Here is an 18,466-nt window from a genome sequence, read left to right on the forward strand (position 1 = left end):
CATTCCAAGTTATAGATGTGCCCATTTGTCTTATCCATTCATCACTTTATGGACATTTGAATTGTTTCCACTTTTTTTCTGTTACGCAAAATGTAGCTATGACCATCTCTGTACAAGTTTTTGCGTGGGCAAATGTTTTCATTTCTCTTGGGTTTCACCTGGGAGTATAATTGCTGGATCATGGTAATTTTACACTTAACTTTTTGAGGAGTTACTAAAGTGTTTTACAAAATAAATTGGACCCCTTTACAGTCACACCAGTAACATATCAGGTTCCACTTTCTTCATCTCCTTGCCAGTTGTTTTATTGTCTGTGTTTTTGGTTAGCCACCATAGTAGGTGTGAACTGGTATCTGATTGTAGGTCTTATTTGCATTTTTCTAATGACTAATATTAAGCATCTTTTGTCGTGCTTGTTGGCTCTTGAGTTACATTCTTTGGAGAATATCTATTCAGATCATTGATTCATTGTAAAATCGAGTTATTTTTATTCATGAATTTTAAAGATTCTTCATATACTGTAGATACTAGACTCTTCTCAGATATGTGATTTACAGGTATTTTTTCCTTTTTTTAAGATTCTTTTTACTCTCTTGATTGTGTCTTTCCAAGCATGAAAGTTTTTTATTTTGATGATGTATAATTTATCTGTTTTTCTCCTTTGATTGCTTTTGCTTTTGGTGCCATGTCTTAAGAAATCATTACTTAATCCAAGGTGTTGGAGATTTATCCATATGCTTCCTTTTCTAAGAATTTTATATATTTTTGCACTTACATTTAGTTAATTTTTATGTAATCTGAGGTAGTGTCCAGCTTTGGAATTTTGCAGTGTGTATCTAGTTGTTCCAGCATTTTTTGTTGAAAAGACTTCTTTCCCTGGTAAGGAATTCCTGCAAAGAAACCAGACGGAATTTGATGGGGATTGTGTTCTTTTCTAGATCATTTGGGGAAGAATTGCCATTTACATAATATGAAGTCTTTCAATCATAAACACACATCTTTCTGTTTATTTAGACCTTTAATTTCTTTCATTGATATTTTGTAGTCTTACACTTTTGTCGATATGATTATTCAGAAATCTTTTTGATGCTATTGTTAAGTGATGGAATTAGTTAAATTATTTTAACTATTCGTTACAGTATATGGAAATATAGTTAATCTTTGTATGTTGATCTTGTATGTCCGTCCATTCAGTTTTCCATTTTAGTGAAATATGTAATTGTCTTTCTTCTTTCTGTTCCACCTTCCTTCACTTTCAGGATTTTTAGTAGTTTTTTTTTTTCCAAATCCACTTGCCATCCTTTCATACTGCTCCATTTTGCTTTTTTCTAGGTATTTAAATATATTTAAGTTTTTTCAGATAATTGTACTATTTTAGCTAGATTTTGCCATTTGTATTGGCTGTGTCTTGTGTTAGATTGATTTCTTGTTTGGTATTAAACTGTGACTCTGAGGGGCTCTCGTTGCAGATTATTGGGCATAGGAGCTTCATCTGAGGAGGACAGTGCAAACAAAGGGAAGGTTCTCCTTTGCCTCAGTTGGTATCCCATGGTGTTATTGCTTCTGGACCAGTTTGTCATACTTTTTGACCCCAGGACCTGATGCCACCTGGGTGTGCTATGTACCTTCAGGACTGTGGAAATAGTTTGACTTCCTGTTGGTGAGGTATGCCCCTTCTCTGTGGATCATCAGAATATTTGCCCCGAGTCCAGCAGGACATGTCATCTTGTAACAACCTTTGAAGTCTTCAGAGCTTCAGCACTCTCCCTTTTGACTCTTTGAGTGCCATCTTCAGTTCCGTCTAGCCCAGGGTGTTATTTCTTATGGTTGGAATTTGTCTTTATACTTAAACAGTTTTTGGTTATCTCTTAACCAGTTTGCCCATGTCTTTGAAACAGGCAGAGTCCTTCTCTGTCATCTCAGCTTAACCACATTGACCGGAAACATTATCACCACAGTCTGATGAAAGAATTTTAAGACCTCCAAGGCACCAGATTGCAATCCCTGATTTCCACAGAACTTTAAACATAGTTGGTGTTAAGTAAATATTGATGCAGTAAAGGGTGTTTGCAAGTCCTTCTCCTGAGATGCCTCAGCCCTGAGTAACCACCTTTCCACAGCGTCATGAACTGCAGGCTCGTTGGTGGCCTTGTTACTCAAACACACCTCTGTCCGGGTCTCAGAACCCAAATGTCCAGTTCTAGATTGTTACCTAGCAAGGGAAAGCCAAGCTATTTGAGGCCTGTTTGCTGCCATTATTTTGAGGGACTCAAAATGTAGTACCTGGTTTTTGTATGTCTTATAAATACACTTATATTTTAATATTAACACTAGGAAAGAAAGATTATTTCTACATATCTGTCTTTCTCTTAATAAAGAAATTTCAACAGTCACATTAAAATTCTTTTCTTATGCATTTTGTTTATTTATCTTGTCAGTGCTGGGAATCAAACCCAGGGTCTTGCACCTACCAGGCAAGTGCTCCACCACCCTCTGCCCTTACTTTTTAGTTTGTATTTGTTTTCTCCAGCTTCCTTTGTCAGTGCTTCTTCTGAGGTGGAGGTTTGGAATTTTATTTTGATGTCATAATCAAGTGTCCTCCCTCACATGGGTGCTCTGAAATGAGCACGTTTTCCTTAAGTGACAAACAGAGAGAGTAACTAAGAAGCCCCGTACAGGAGGTCAGTAGCTGGAATCGGGCATCCTAGAAAGGAGTCTGCTTGCTGTGTGCTTTCATTGCAGAGACCCTGGAAAATGGCCATCGAGAACAAGCGCCCTCCTTTCTCCTTCCGAGGGCCAATATGCACACTGCTGAGTACCTGTGGACCTCAGGCCTCTGTTTGGGGGATTACAATCAACTGTGAGTGTTCTTGAGCAGCCTCCCTCCCCTCCATACTCCATGCGAAGAGGATTTGGAGGGTGAGGAGTGACTAGAACGTGTCTCTGTGTATCTAAGGACAGTCTTTGACTCCGAGAGAGACACAAGGCATATATTGCCGTCAGGGAAGTGGCCAAGGCACCCCCCACAGGGGCACAGGGAGGAAATATCCAGCCAGACTTTGGAAGATTAAAATCCATCTTTTGAGCATAACCCCCATAGCCTCTGGAAGGGAAGGGAAAAAGCATGCAACTTTATGGGGCAATTTTGAAACCAGAGCAAATAGATTTCCTGGACACTTGCCCATTTATGCAAACCTGAAGTTGTTCTCAGGGGAACTGAACTCAGATGACCTGAATGAAGGTCTCAAAAATCCTTATAAAATGAAACTGATAGAGTTTTGAAAGGAATGACCTTTATATTTCAGGGTCATGAGATAGGTCTGTTTATTATTGGTCTGTCTACTTTCTAGACCTTTTTTGTTATGATCATATCCTAAGAAATAGAAAACAACCAGTATGCACTATTGAATAGTAGTACATAGTGCTTTGCTAAAGGAATAGCTAGACTTTTTAGTCCATTCCTCTCTTTTGATTTTGTGGAAAAACTTAAATCCATGGGATTCCGTTTGTTTTCTCCCCTGAATTCTTCCTTAGGAATGTCCAGTGATATCTTCCCTGTCTCCCAGGATACAAGAAAATTCCCCCCAAGGAGCTTGAGTTATGTATCACTTTCTTTGGAACTTGATACCAGTAAACCTGGTATGACTTGGCTAACTGAAATCATGCATACCTGCTATCATCCCATTCATGTGACTGGAGCTTGGTCTGGGTAAAGAGCATTTCCTGTTGTTTTTAGACATCAGAAGACAGAATGTTTTTGAGGTCAGTGTTTCTTACACTGCATGGTCCAGCTTAATGAGGCCTCTCCTTTCTTTTCTTTTTTTTTTTTTTTTTTGTTTGTTTGTTTGAGGAAAAGATGGAGCTAAGGCTAGAGGGGTGACTGGAGCTGATGGGTAGGTTGATTCTGCAATTGCTATACTTGGAATGCTGTGTAGGCATCTCTGGGGGATTAGAAGGAGATACATGTCGCCTTTGTAGTATTTATGTTTTTATTTGTAATTCTGACCAAAGACAGCATATCATTTAAAATCAAATTATGTGATGTAGCAGTTTAGAGGAGGGGAACGGCAACAAAGATACATAGTAATTTTCAGAGCATCTTCCTCCAATAGGACACAATTGTCTGGAAGTGGATGTGATTTATGTCATGAAGTTGGCTGATCAGGCATGGGACAGGAGGTGCCATGGGTGGTATTTGAAGGGCACATGAAATGGGTTATCACGGAGGGACCTAACACACTGGATCAAATGGGAATGGCCAGAGGAGTGCATGTCCTGTTGAGAATAATGTTATTATTGCCCGAATAACACTTAGCCAGCCACTCTTGTTCTAAGTACTTTATGTGTATTATTTTTATTCTCACAGTAACCTTGTGACATACCCTTATCACTCAGTTACAGCTCAGCAAGCTGAGACACAGGGAAGAGGAACAGCTTGTTTAACATAAAACAGAAATTAGTAGAGTTAATATTTGAACCCAGGCTTTTTGGCTCTAGGGTTTGTCCTGTGAATCACTGTGGACCTGTTTCAGTAGATGGGAGAGGAGTGACATGTAAGAGTGTGGAGAGGGAGGATGTTCCAAAGTCAGGATTGGGGTGGGACTGGTCTTGGGGATGCATTTGGTGGCCACTGAAGAAATTAGTGATACAGACTACAGTTAGGGGTCAGCTGCATCAAAAAAGTCCGGAACCAGGATAGTGAGGGTGATAGACTAGAGCCTTCATTGTGTGCTAATTGAGGATGGGCAATAAAGTCCCTGCTGGGGTGCAGCAGCAAGAAGGTAGATGAGGTCTCTATTTCTTTTCAGTCTAGTGATGGAGACAGAGAAGTATGGATTGTGGTATGTACTATAGGGGAATTAGTGTGATGGAGGGTTGCTTGGTGGGGTCATCTGACATTGGCTAACCATGGAAGATTCACAGAAGAAGTGATATTTGAGCTGTAATTGGGAGAACTGGGGTGGGGAGGAATACCAGCCTGTGAAGAACTATGGAAAGCTTGTTCTAAAGGAATTGAAAGAGCACAGTGAGCATGGTTATATGGGGTGGTGGATAAGAATGTAGAAGGCTGAGCCAAAACAGACCTGAGGGCTTTGGGAAGGAGTGTAAATGGTTTCCTAGGAAACCTTCCAAAAGACTGAACAGGTAGGTGGCTTGATCTAAGGGTACTAAACAGATGTGCCTCTTTGATCAGCAGATGAGAGCAGAGCATGGCAGGCACAATACATTTAGAAGAATTCTCCCTGATCTGGCATCCTAAACGTTTGAATTGCAGCTAGCATAACCTTTCTGCCCAGGGAACAATGAACCTCAGCTCAGGCAAAGCCTCTTAGCATTCAGGCTGGGGTCAGGATTCACAGCAAGAAGACTTCACACCCATCTGTTAGCCACTTGACAGCCAGCTGACACCTGTTTATAAATAGAGCATCTTTCCTCTGCTCTGGTTAAAGATTAAACTGTTAAAGATGGAACAATTTCAATTTTTTGTTTGTTGTTAAAGGCATTAGAATTTATAAAATACTACCTTATAGGTAATAGGTGCTTTTGATATGGGGAGCAGAAAATAGTTTGGAAATACAATAATTATCTTCTTTACTTGTTGGACGATTTTCTCCTTCCCAAGATAGAGACTCAAAAATGGAGGCATATTTAATTGTCCACTTGGTAATCTGTCCTGCTTTTGCTAAATTAATTTAATTCATGGTATCATGGTTATCAGCTCCAGACAATAGATAGTGTCTAAGCTAACATACCAGTCCTAAGCCCTGATTTCCCAGCATTCCCTGCAGTGAGTGTGGCCCTGTAACCAGGTTCTGGCCAGTGAGACCTGAGAATAAGTTCATGGGGGTGGGAGGGTGCGGTCTGGCAAAGCATTTATTATACTAAGGAAACCTGAGAAGTGAGCCTGTTAGTGCCCTTGTTGCTTTTCCCTTCTTTCTGCCTTGAATGCTGCTGAGATGCCCGGATATAAAGCAGCCATTGATAAACCAAGAACCACATAGATACCTGCTCTGACATTGTTGCTATTTAGCCAGCACCAGCAGCCCGGGCATTTTAACTCCTTATTTGTTAATCCACTCTTAGACTTTCTGATCCTTCTAGAAGCGAACCACTATGCTAACTGAAGAAACTGTGAAGATACAGATGCTGTGAACCCTTTCTTGGAATAGCTTCAGAAGTATCTTTGATGATCAGTATGACCTCTAGCCTGTGTGAAAACGTTCTCTGAAAAGAAAGTTCTGCCTTGTATTAAAAGTTGCTCTCAGTTGGAGGTGATGAGTTGTGGACATAGAAATGTAATTTTCAAAATAAATGAACTTGTCTGTGTGAACTCGCTATAGCAAGTACCATGGAGCCATACTTCAAGGGCAGTATCTTCCTTATGGCCTTTTTTATGATCATCTTAGTCAGTTTTCTGGTGAAGTACATTGTGTATTTTTATGGCTTTATATAAAATGATAGTAACGGTAGAGGTAATAGGGGAAATAGTCTGATTTCTTGAAAATGTGAAGCTCCAATGGGCTTTATTGGATTTTAGGGTAATGGTATTATTAAATTTCCTGCCTGTTTTCAAACTTGTTATGACCGAGTTCCAAGCTGTTGACCTTAAGGAATCTGGGGTGCTTCTGTGCACTTATGGAAAAGAAAATTATCCTGGAATTCTGATTTGGTGAGTTGAGGTGCATGGAAAAAATCTGGATTTTCTTCTTTATTGTCACAGACTTTGGATGTAAAACTCAGGGGATTTTGTGGAAGAAATGGCTCTGTGACACATATCATGTAGATAATATAAGGTATGAAATGAAAACTATCTTCTAGCCCATTAGGAAAAAAGATCTACGGTGACAACAGTGTCATATTTAAAGAGAAAGGAACTTTGAACATCATCTCGTAAAACCCGACTTTTGTTCATAGTCTCACAACTTGAGACCTAGGACAACTTTAATCTCATTCATTAAAAAAGTAAAATTATGCATGCCGACCCTCTATACCCTCTTTTTCTTTAATAGAGGACTTTTCCAAGCAAAGGGGAGCCCTCACAGGAAGGCTTTCTTTCACTTGTTATGACGGCCACATTTTCTCAGTAGACAAGGGTATTTCTTTGCAGCCATCTGACAGGCACGGTCAGGACCATGGAAACTGCTGGGCACGTTAGCATCTCCTGTGCTGTCTGCTGGAACTCATGATGGCAGTGCCATATGTGAGATCAGCTTTGGAGCTCGTCCCCAGGAGCTAGTGAGGGTTCGGCAGGAGGCGGGCCAGCCCCATCTCAGCAATCGGATGATGTGTGTGAGTGGAAAGCGCTCAGTGGATTCCTGGTCCTGATTGGAGTTGGATGATGCAGGAGCAGCTGTGTTCCTACAGATTGGGGCAAGTTGGGGCTCATCTGCTCAGTTTGGGCCAGGACAGAGAAGCTCCTAAAGACTCATCATTTTTTGGGGTAACCGTTGGGAGCTGTTAAAATATCTCCTGATGTTGGGAATTCTGTGCACCATCACCATCTGAGTTTTTCACCTACTCCCACCTTTTTCATTCCCACAGCAGGCCATTGTCATTGGTACTGCATTTCCATTTTCCAGTTGAGGACACTGAAGTTAGGCAACATATCTTTGAGATGCTCCTAGGAAGTGGAGGAGATGGAGTTCAAGCAAGTGGCCTGGAGCACTCACATGCAGTTGTTACAATGATGGTTGGTCATTTGAGGAAGATGAGCGTACAGGAGCGAGCAGGTAGAGTGGGAAGAAGGCAGATAGGATCAGAACTGTAGGCAGGAGAGTCAGCAGCATATACAGAATGATGGCAGTTGGAGTGAAGGGAGAATTCAGAGTGGGTGGCTTTAGAGGGTGGATTGATGACATCAGGTGCCCAATTGATTGTGGGGTCTGGAAGAGATTGTCAGAGGTACCTGGGTTAGTGCTTAGATGTCTATTAGTTGACTTAGGGGAATGGAGAAGAGATTTGATAGGATGGTGACAATTTGTTTTTACAGAACCCTGTTTCCTCTTTGTGACCATCCAGTGCAGGGGTAACCTGGGGATCTGGGAGAAGCTATCTAGAAAGAAGATGCCTAGGAGTGAGTGGAGTTGGCACTGTGTGGGGCCTGCAGAGGGTTTCAATGGGCTTTTTAGGCAGCTGTGACTGCGACATCTACATGGCTTATCCTCCACCTTGAGAACTGGGGTAGTGGGAGCAGGAGGAAGGGCTGGGTTTTTTAGGGTGTTTTAGGGGCCACCTTTGTCTCAGGTCCCTGGCTGTGATTCCTGACTTCCCGTGAATTTCTGATGAGGAAAGCTGGTTGTGGCTGGAGACAGAGAAGGGCTTTGGAATTTCCTCGTGAGGACATCCTGTGTTGGGAGAAACGCCCTCTTCCTGCTGGGGCCTCAGTCTGAGTCAGGGCTGAGAGCAGGTTTTCATCCTTCTTGCTGCTGTTCTGAGGCACGACTCTTGCCAGGCATGTCCTCTCTGAGGCCTCTGAACGCAGACCCAGCTGATGGGCAGAGAAGGGATAGGTTGTTCCAGAATAGCTGATGCCTTTGGAAACAGTCCTGAAGGAGATGAGAGAACATAGATTGCAATTTGGGCTTATGCTTCGTTACCATTTCTACAGGTGGGAACATTTTCTTCTGTCTTCCTCTTTCTCTCTTCTCCTTCCTTCCTTCCTTCCCTCCCTTTCTCCTTTCACTCCTTTTTTCTCTTTCTTTTTTGGTCTTTTCTTTCCTTCCTTCTCTCCTTCCTTTCTCTCTCTCTCTCTCTCTCTCTCTCTCTCTCTCTCTCTCTCTCCCCGCCCCCTTTATTTTTTCTTTTTATACCTTATCAGAAGAATTCCTAACTGTTCAGGGTTGATAAATATGACTGCACTTATTTTTTGCTTTTGATCATGGTTTTCAATTTTGATTTCTCAGGGCAAGGTATTAGTGGTAACTTGTATAAACAGTGGTCATGTGTGGAATTTATGCAGTTGTGTATTGCTCTAGGTATGTCTACATGGAGAGGGTGAAGGGAAATAGAAGCCTGTTGTTGAACTCCTTAAAAACTGCTGGAAAAATAATGGGCATCATGGGATCGAATCCCAGCTCAGTCACCAACAGACTGTCTGAGCACGAGTTCCCTGCTTTCTCATCTGTAAAACAGAGGTGGTGATACTTGCTTCAAAAGGGTTTTTCTGGTGGATAAATTAGACATGTCCAAAAGAATACGAATTCTTTTCTTACACCCTCACCTCACTGTTTTACGCTAATTAAAATTTCTGGGGGACTGGAGGCATGGCTCAAGCAGTAGGGCACCTGCTTTGGAACCACAAAGCCCTGAGTTCAAACCTCAGTCCCACTAAAAAAAAGAAAAAAACTTTCTGGGTTGTACCTGGGGATGAACCCAGAAATAACACTAAGAAGGAAGGGAATCTAAGTGTTGTGTTTAATTGCTTCATATAGGTTTGTTCCATTTCTGCATCTAACCATGTGAAGTAAATAGTACCTTCTTTTCAAGTTGAGGGAACTGAAGTTCAGAGAGCTGTGAAACAAAACAGCTTCACCAGAGGCTAGACCTCAGTGTCCGGCATTGTTTAGAGCCTTGCTGCCTTTTACCTTCCCTACAAAATGAGGACAAGATAGTTCCCTCATCCCAAGGTGGTTATGAGGATTAAAATGGTTAATATGTAGAAAGTCTTAGCATAATGCCTGGTAAGTTAGTCAGTGTGTGATACGTGTTTTAGAAGTCATTATTATTAAGGAAATTCCCATGTGTCTTTTAAGCCACTGTATTGTGAAATCAGGATTGACTCATAGGCTTAATGTATTGAAGTAGTGTTTCATTGTCACTTTTGAAACTTAGAATCAATTTGATTTTCATGGAGAGGGTGTGGTTAGAAGTATCAGGAAAAGTCCAAAGGACTTGAGAATCTGGGGATAATAGAAGCAGTCCAGAGGTGGCTAGGAGGCAGGTCAGAAGGACAGCTTGGTGTGGTTATATGATGTAGCTGAATTGAAGCCATTTCTAAAGCCTTGGTTATGAAGCTCACCTCCTCCTGGAAGCCATAGGTGAGAGACAGGTCAGTGCTGCAGATGGGTTCTTTGAAATCTCCATTTCACCAGCTCCACCCATTTCTCCCACCTGGAAGAGGCAGTGGAGTAGAATGTTAAACTAAGGATCCTGAAATCATTTGGTAGATTTGAAGCCTGGGCTCTGCTGCTTTTTAGTTACCTGATGTTAGGCAAAGTTCTTCACCTCATGATAGCTCGGTGTCCTTCTGTGTGAAATGAAGAAAGTATGGTGATTGCTGTCTAGGATGTATGTGAGAACTGGAGGAGATCATGGATGCCATTTGTGTTTAGCTTAGAGGAAGTCCTCAACAAATAAGAGTTACTTAACATACCCAGGCCCTATCCCCCTGAACTTTGGTTGGAAACTCAGGCTCAGTAGATAAGCCAGAAGTGGTAATGTGGGAGGGCAGTGGTCTTTCTGGGCGAATTTTGGCTAGACCATAAAAGACTCCTGGCTTCTATGACAGTCAAGGATCTAGCATGGACTCTTGGTGTTGCCTGTGAGGTCTACTTTTATCTCCCTCTTCATTCCCTCAAAAAGGAGAGTACTTGTCTTTAGAACTTGGAGAAGAAAAGAAATGAAGATTCTTCTTTCCTGAGTCCAGAACACTTGGACCCTTTTTCCCTCCCCAAAATTTTAATTTGCAACAATATTGCACAACGAGACTTTTTTATTTAGCACTGGAGCCATTTAAACAAAGTTATATTTTAGACCAAGAGTTTGGCACTGAAGGTCTGTGTTACACAGAATTCTTTTTTTCATCTCATTTGTTCTCAGTACCAAGACAAGATAAGGGAGTAAATAATGGGTTTCGCTAAGAAAAATTCACAGGTGACAAAAGTGAACCTGGTTCCTCAGAGTCCCAAATCAGAAAGGCCATCTAGCAGGGTATGATGGCACATGCCTGCAATCTCAGCACTTGAGAGGTGGAGGCAGAGGGGTCATGAGTTTGAGGCCAGCCTGGGCTGCATAGAGAGATCCTGTCTCTCAAGGCTGGGGTGTAGGTCAATGGTAGGACAGGTGCTAAGCACATGTAGCACCCCAAGTCCCATCCCAGCACTGCCAAGAAATAAAATAAGAGTCAGCTCCCATGTGTTCTGACTCCTCACCCAGGTGCTCTCCTCAGCCTTCCCTCTCATATCTGTTAACAAACAGTGCCCTGAGGCTGTGCTATACTGTCTGCAAGGCAGCTGCCTTTGGAATGGCTTCCCCTTGTGGTGTTGGACCCACCCCATGGGGAAACTTGAACTCCTTCCTTCAAAACTTCCTGTGTTCTACTGCAGGGGAAATCATTTTCCTTGGCCAATTTAGTCAGGTTTTTTTCTATTTAGTTTTCTTTAATTATCTTGTTTTTTTTTAAAAAAAAAAAAAAAAGAAAGAACTGGAGAAGACCACCTGCTTTATGAGCAGCTCAGTCTGTACGCGTTTCTAATAGGTTTCTGGAGACCCAATTCAGCCAATTAAGGCTCATTTCATTTTTGTTTAAGATTATTCTGTTTGGCGCCTTTGAGTCACTGCCACCACCGTTTCTCAGCAGTGGGTGTGGGATGTGTTGGAGAGCAGACTTTATGAAGAGACGTTTTCTCTTGTCTGTGAATTGTCGCAGGCATTATAAGCCACTTCTCATGTACACACCACCACTACAGGGATCTTTATTTTTTCACTCCTTCCCTTTCACGAGAAGTCCTATTAACATGTTTTCTGAGCTATAGAGTAAAAATCTGTCAGCTATAGCACGGAAAGTAGATGGGTGGTTGCTGTCTTCCTTTTCGCAAACTTTGTTTCTAGCTTCTTTACTAAAACTATCCACCTTTTACCCCAGAACTTCACATATGAATAGAAGACACGTGTGGTGGGCGGAGGGCAAGAGAGGAGGACGGCTATTTCATTTGTTAGGAAATGGCATAGCATATGGAGATATGTAGCTTCATGTGTGAACTTTATCTCTTTAAAATTGGAAATCACTGTTTTGCTCTGAATATAAAATTGCCTTCATGCTCATTATTTAAAAAATGATCAACATCCAAAACGAGATTTTTTTCTAAATCCTATCACCCAGCGATTACCCCCATTCACAGCTCCATGGACTTGTGCATCCATTCATTTAGCAGCTCTTTCTTGACCATCTTCCATGTGCCAGGTGCCCAGAATATATTGGTGACTGAGGGAGACATAGACCTTGCTCTCACGGAGAGAGAAGAGACATTAAATAGATTGTGTAAATCCATCGAAATATATAACAAGGTTAAATTCCATACAGACAGCTAGGCGTGGTGGTTTAGGACTGTAATCTCAGCACTTGGGAGGTGGAGGCGAGAGCATTGTGAGTTTGACTTCAGCCTGGGCTACACAGTGAAACAAAAAGAAGTGGAATAATATCCCTATAGACAAAGAAACCGTGCCACAAAGACATGCTCAAAACAAAATAAATAGGTAAATATTTAAAATGTAATATGCTATTTCAAGCTGGCTGTGGTGATGCACACCTGTTATCCCAGCTACCTGGAAAGCAGAGGCAGTAAGATTGTGAGTTCAAGACCAATTCTGGCAATGGTAGCGATATTCTATTTTAAAAAACAAAATCAAACTAAAGGACTGGGAGCATGGCTTAAGTGGTAGAGTGCTTGCCTAGCATACACAAGGGTCTGGGTTCAATTTCCAGTATCACTAAATAAAAAGTAATATTTCAAAAAGAAGGTAAAATTTTAATATAAAATTATGCAGAAGATAAAAGAACAGCATAAACCTGAATTAGGAAAATTCAGAGACAAGATACCAGAAGTCACGAAAGAATTAGAAATACTAAAAATATTTATTTTGGAGATAAACGCCAAGGAGCACACAATCAAATAAATCCCACAGATACTGCCCTTATAGTAATAGTGGGTGAAGAAAGAAAGAAAATTGGGAAAAGATGACTTCTATTGAAGATAGTCAGAACAGATCCAGCTTACAGATGACAGGAGAAGAAAACCAAAGCAGGATGATGGTACGAAGATTGTAGTTCAAGAAAACTTTCCTGGAAAAAGATCTGAAAGCTACGTTTTGAAAGAGCAAATCATCTATTTTAGAGTATCAACTTAAAACAGTCAATCCCAAGATATTTTAGTAAAATTGTTGAAGAAAGAAGGAGCCGGTCTCATGTCTACAATCCTCCCTACTCAGGAGGCAGAGATCAGGAAGATCACAGTTGGAAGCTGACCCTGGGCAAATAGTTTGCAAGAGTAGCTCAAGTGGTAAGAGCACCTGCCTAGCAAGAATGAGGCCCTGAGTTCAAACCCCATTGCTACCAAAAAAAAGACAGGAAAGTCCTTTGTGCATTTAGAAATAAAAAGAGAAAAACAGTGACAGAAATTACATTGCTCTCAGATGCCTTAACAGAGAGTCTTTATGTGGAAAGAAGATAGTCTGGAATATTTAAGGTACTCAAAGGAAAGAAAGTATGAGCCAAGGTTTCTTCTATTTAGTAAAAATTACCTGCTGGCATAAAGAACACAAATGTATTGGTGTGTAAGTCAGGGAAGGAAATTCCTATGGAATTTCCTGGAGTGAGTTTCAGATGACAAAAGTGAGCTCAGAGATATAAGGTAAGCCTGGACCATCTCCAGACACTAGGTAGCAAGAAACCAATCAAAGATTCTTAGGGGCATGTCAAAAGGACCCAGCAGCCAAACTAAAGAAACTGCTACTGGCCATAAAAGTTAAGAATTGCAAGTATGTTAAAACCCATGAAAGCTTGGTGACGTGAAAAAACTTTATTCCTTACCTTCTGAGATTAATAGAACACTTAACACATTGTCTTGAAAGTAGTCAGGGAAGAATCAGGTATTCATCCTGCCTTCCTTAGATGAACTGTACTACTGGTAACCAAGTAATAGATGAAGGGAAAGACGCATCTTCTAAGATGTTCCCACCCAGTAGGTGATGATGGAGTGACAGAAAGAGAGAATGAGAATAGCATCATTGTGCAAATTCTGGGGATTCCATGCATCTAGACATCTAATAACAATGGTCACTAACATTAGAAACAAGTGAAAACCTGATATTATGTGCTTCCTGATGGAATATCCTACACCAATGGACTGAATATCTCAGTCTGTCCAGGCCTCCTGAATCCAGCTGCCAATTTGCAGGAAATTCAGAGGATAGAGGAATGTGAGCTTGCACCAACAACACCCATGCTGTGAGGAAGGTCCACAGCTCAGAGGGCCTTCATTCTTTAATGAGTTTAGATTAGATTTAACTTAAACATTAGTCAAATTTTTAAAAAATAGACAACACGTACCTATACTCACTAGGGTTGTACACTTGGGTAATAAAGTGATGATAAAATACAAAGACATGATTACCACCAATTCAAGAGTTTACTTTTAGCCTGGTATTGGGGGCTTATGTGAGGCCAGCCTAGACAGAAAGTTTGCAAGACCCCATCTCAGTGGAAAAAAGCCAAGTGTGATATGTGTGCCTGTTATCTCAGAGATAGCAAGAAATGTAAAGTAGGAGGATTGGGGTCCAGACCTGGGTAGAAGGCATGGCTCAAGCAGTAGAGCACCTGCTGCCTGGCAAGCAGGAAGTCCTGAGTTCAAGCCACAATTAAACACACACACACACTTTTGGAGAAAGGGAAGCAGAGCATGGAGGGCCTTCTGGGGTAGCTAGCAAAGCCTGTTTTGTGATCTGGGTGGTAATTATAAGTGTTTTCTTTATAATAATAGGCTATTTGTTTTGTGTAGTTTTTGTAATCTGTGTTCTATTTTACTATAAAAAGATTTAAAAACTTTTGTGAAACAATGCCACTTCACATACCACCCTTCTTCCAACTTTTTAGTATGAAAATTTTTAAGCAGACAGAGAAATGGAAAGCATTGTGTAGGGAACGCCTGTGTTCTCATCATACTGTTTTATAGCCACAGTAGAGCCTTGGTACCCACAGGAATATGGTTCCAAGGAAACTACCAAAGGGAAAACCCATCATTACTCAGGATGCCTAGAGTTTAAACACAACCAACAAAAACACAGGACTGACTGAGAGCGTCTTCAAATCAATACATGATGCGTGCGCAGGAATTTTTTTTGATCACGCTTGGTCATAACCATGTGCAATAAATCCGTAAATAAGGCAGGCTTGCTTACTGCAGTGTTTTTCATTCAGTAATGTTTAGTAAAGATCTTTTCTGTGTAGTTACATACAGAAGCATTACCAGTGTTGAGTGATGCCTAGTATACCAGTTATGAGTGAAATTCTTTAATGGTTCTCCTATTGGTGGACATTTACCTGCTGTCTGATTTTTTTTTTCCTCATGGAATAATGTTGCTTATATGTCCTTATTATAAATTCCTAACATTTGCTGTCTTTGTGTATTTTAATGTGCAAAGTGTAAAGGGAGGCAGGCTGTGAATGAACTATTAGTAGTAGAGGCTGAAGATGCAGCCTGTATTGACAGAGACAGCCCTGTGGAACCTGGTGAGGGCTCAGGCCTCAGGAACAATGTCGATTCTCCACATTAGCATCATCTCTTTTCTTGATCGACTTAGGTTTAATCCCAGCAGCTCTTCTATAATCATATGTGGGTGTTGTGAGTATAATCAGTGTATCATTTATCTCTACAATAATGCTGCCTGATGGAAGAGTCTTAAAATCCTGTGCTTACACAATAGCTATCTTCAGGATGGCTGAGCGATTCTGTGTGGACTCTGCCAGGCTCACTTGTGTGTCTATAGTCAGCTGCAGGTGCAGTCCACGGATCTGCTGATCTTTGCATCCAGCTCCCACATGCCTCATGGTTAGCTGGCCTTGGCTGGTGTAGTATGGCTGTCCAAGAGGACTCAGCTACCCTACCCAAGTCTCCACCATCTTCCAACAGGCCAGCCTAGGTGTGTTCTCATGATTGAAGGCTAGGTTATGTCTTTTTCAGTGGGCTGGAATTGGGCCCACAGTTTTTGACTTCTGGGTCATTCCATTTGGTAACATCCAGTTGACAAAAGCAAGTCACGTAGTTGAGCCCAGAGCCAGTGGAAGGGGACTACAGAATGACAGAGCAGGGGGTAAGGACACAGAGAAACTGTTGATTGGGGGCATTAATGCCATCAGTGCTACACAGCTATCCAGCAGCTTATTTTAAAGTGACACTTCTTAGTGCATTAACATTGCTGTCATTTCTAAACTGCAGATGTAATGTCTTTAAAGTACAAAAAGCAGGGATCAAGTACATTTGTGGGAGAAGCATAAATCTTTTGCTTCATTTTAAAATCTTCTGGTTTATAGTTATAAAAGTAAACATTTAAATGGAAAAAAAACCCTACATTTAATGATCTGTCTTGAAAAATATTTCTTTTCCCATTGTTGGTGTTTTCCATTGGGGTACATTTTAGAAAACTGGCTTTTCCCTGTTTATGCTCAGTTTGCTTGTTTTGATAGTATTCTTAGAATTAGTTTTGAAATCTGGCTTAGAGAACATTGAATAGCATAAGATAAAGAGCTAGAACCACAAATCCACCTCCTTAAATGTTTTTAGGTAAAGTATAGAGACTGGAGATAGGATTAATCCCTGCACTACCATTCCTGAAGCTTTTTTCTCTCTATTTAAAATTATATTAGTTGTCAATTTAGGATTTCCCAGAACAGAGATTCTTAACAGGTATGTACTGCCTAGGGCTGTGGATGACAAGAAAATTATTGCTGCTAATGGTTAATGTCCCCCAAATTTAAAAAGAGTACAATATTATATGTAAGTTCAGTGTGTACTCTTTTCTCTGTGGAAATAAAATATATAAATAAATATATGTATGTATATATACACTTATTAAATACTCTCCACTAAGTGTACATTACAAAATTACACATACGTTAGTTGTTTAACTGAAACTGTGACTTGGTAATAAATAGGCAATTTAAAGGAGTTTTCAAGTATATTTGTCTGTTGTGAGGTTTTGCTTCAGTGTCTGACTTCAGAACTTTCTTCCAGACTGAGTTAAAATTTCACACACCCTCCTCTCATTTATACTCTCTTGTTTTGCCTTCCTGAACTGTCAGGAAAGAGGACTCAGGTTTTGTTTGCCAGCAGTATTTTTTAAATTATTATTTTATTTTTGGATTAGCATGCATTAATACTATGAGGACTTCACTGTGATAATTCTGTACCTGCATAGAGTGTACTTTGAACGAGTTTACCGTCTCCATAATTTAATTTAATTGTCTTGCCACATTAATTAATTCAGGTGGAGTCATCTTCAAGTCCTGATGAGCATGGCGTCACGGTCATGAGTCTGGTCTTCGGAGATAAACAGATGTGAGTCCTAACACCAGCTCCATCACTTGCCTTCGAAGACACCTTGGACAGGTCACCTAACCCTTTGTGCCTCTGTTTCTTAGTTCATAGTGATGTTGACATTATAGCAGTACCTCTTTTGGAGGGTTGTTGGAAGTGATAAATGAGATTGTCTTTGTAAAGTATCTGCTTGTCACATAATAAATATCCCACAAATAGCACACAGTGTTGGTACCCTTCTCATTTCATGTGGCGTTCCATCTTACAGATCTTGAAATAGAGATGACGTTCTTCAGGGAAGGTGTAAAACCTTGAAGTAAGATTGAGTTGGTATGTAGATAGGTGCAATTGTGGCATCACTTTATAACCCTGCAAATTTTTAAGAGCAAGCATAAAACAGATGGTGTTTTGACAGCTCTTTCTGTGCTTGGCAGGTTATGATGATTTCAATAATGGCAGAAGGAATGTTTCCAGTAGAATTTGACTTAGCCTACTACTTGTGAACATTTTCACAAGAAGTCAGGAGAGAGTGGGGAAAGAAGACAGCTGATGTGGACCACTAGAGTTTATAGGGTACTTGTATTGGTGTACAGAGATTTCTAAGACACTTTGCTCTTCTTCAGAAAGCTTGCAGACAAGACGAGAAAACAGGTCATGTGTGTAGGGAAATATTTACATTGTTAATAGCAATTATTTATGAATGTTTATGATGTGCTAGGCACTAAGTGGAACAAACAACCTGTCATGCCTTGCTTGAGCCTCAGAGTCACTGTCAGGTTGGTGGTAATTGCAGTTTGCAGTTGAACAAGACAACAGTTGAACAGCCTTACAAACATTAAGTATTAGTTCAGGATCATGTGGGGCCTGTGTGTCAGATGAGAACTCTGGGCTGAGATCCTAATTTTCAAAATTAGGAGTCTGGACGTGGCTAGAACTCCTTAGGAAGGGAATTCATGACTTGCATTTTGGGGGTGAGAGTAGGGATGATAAATATGTTGCATTACTCAAGGCTATCCTTACAACAAAGAATGCCTTTTCCTACAGAGCTTTCAAATGCCCTACCAAATATTCCTGAAAGTGAGCCACATGTGAATAATCATCTGTGCCTGGAAGTTCTAAACATATATTTTATGGCTTTTATATACACCATATTTTCC

At 40.8% G+C, this 18,466-nt stretch overlaps 1 protein-coding gene across 15 annotated transcripts in view; it reads left to right on the forward strand.

Annotated features, from left to right (window-relative positions):
• Apbb2 (amyloid beta precursor protein binding family B member 2) overlaps nucleotides 1–18,466 on the forward strand; it is a 326,509-nt gene that overhangs the window by 137,086 nt on the left and 170,957 nt on the right. For 2 of the 15 annotated variants that reach the window (XM_074042387.1, XM_074042386.1), the window contains exon 4: nucleotides 17,260–17,330. The exons of 9 other annotated variants lie outside the window; for them this stretch is intronic. The gene's annotated coding sequence lies outside the window, so the exon portion shown is untranslated. Of the gene's footprint in view, nucleotides 1–5,905; nucleotides 8,609–17,259; nucleotides 17,382–18,466 lie in introns of those variants that run through there. 4 more of the 15 variants (XM_074042388.1, XM_074042390.1, XM_074042384.1 and 1 more) reach the window with 4 other exon arrangements.

Source organism: Castor canadensis, chromosome 9 (genome assembly GCF_047511655.1).
Source record: "Castor canadensis chromosome 9, mCasCan1.hap1v2, whole genome shotgun sequence".
Taxonomy (NCBI): Eukaryota; Metazoa; Chordata; class Mammalia; order Rodentia; family Castoridae; genus Castor; species Castor canadensis.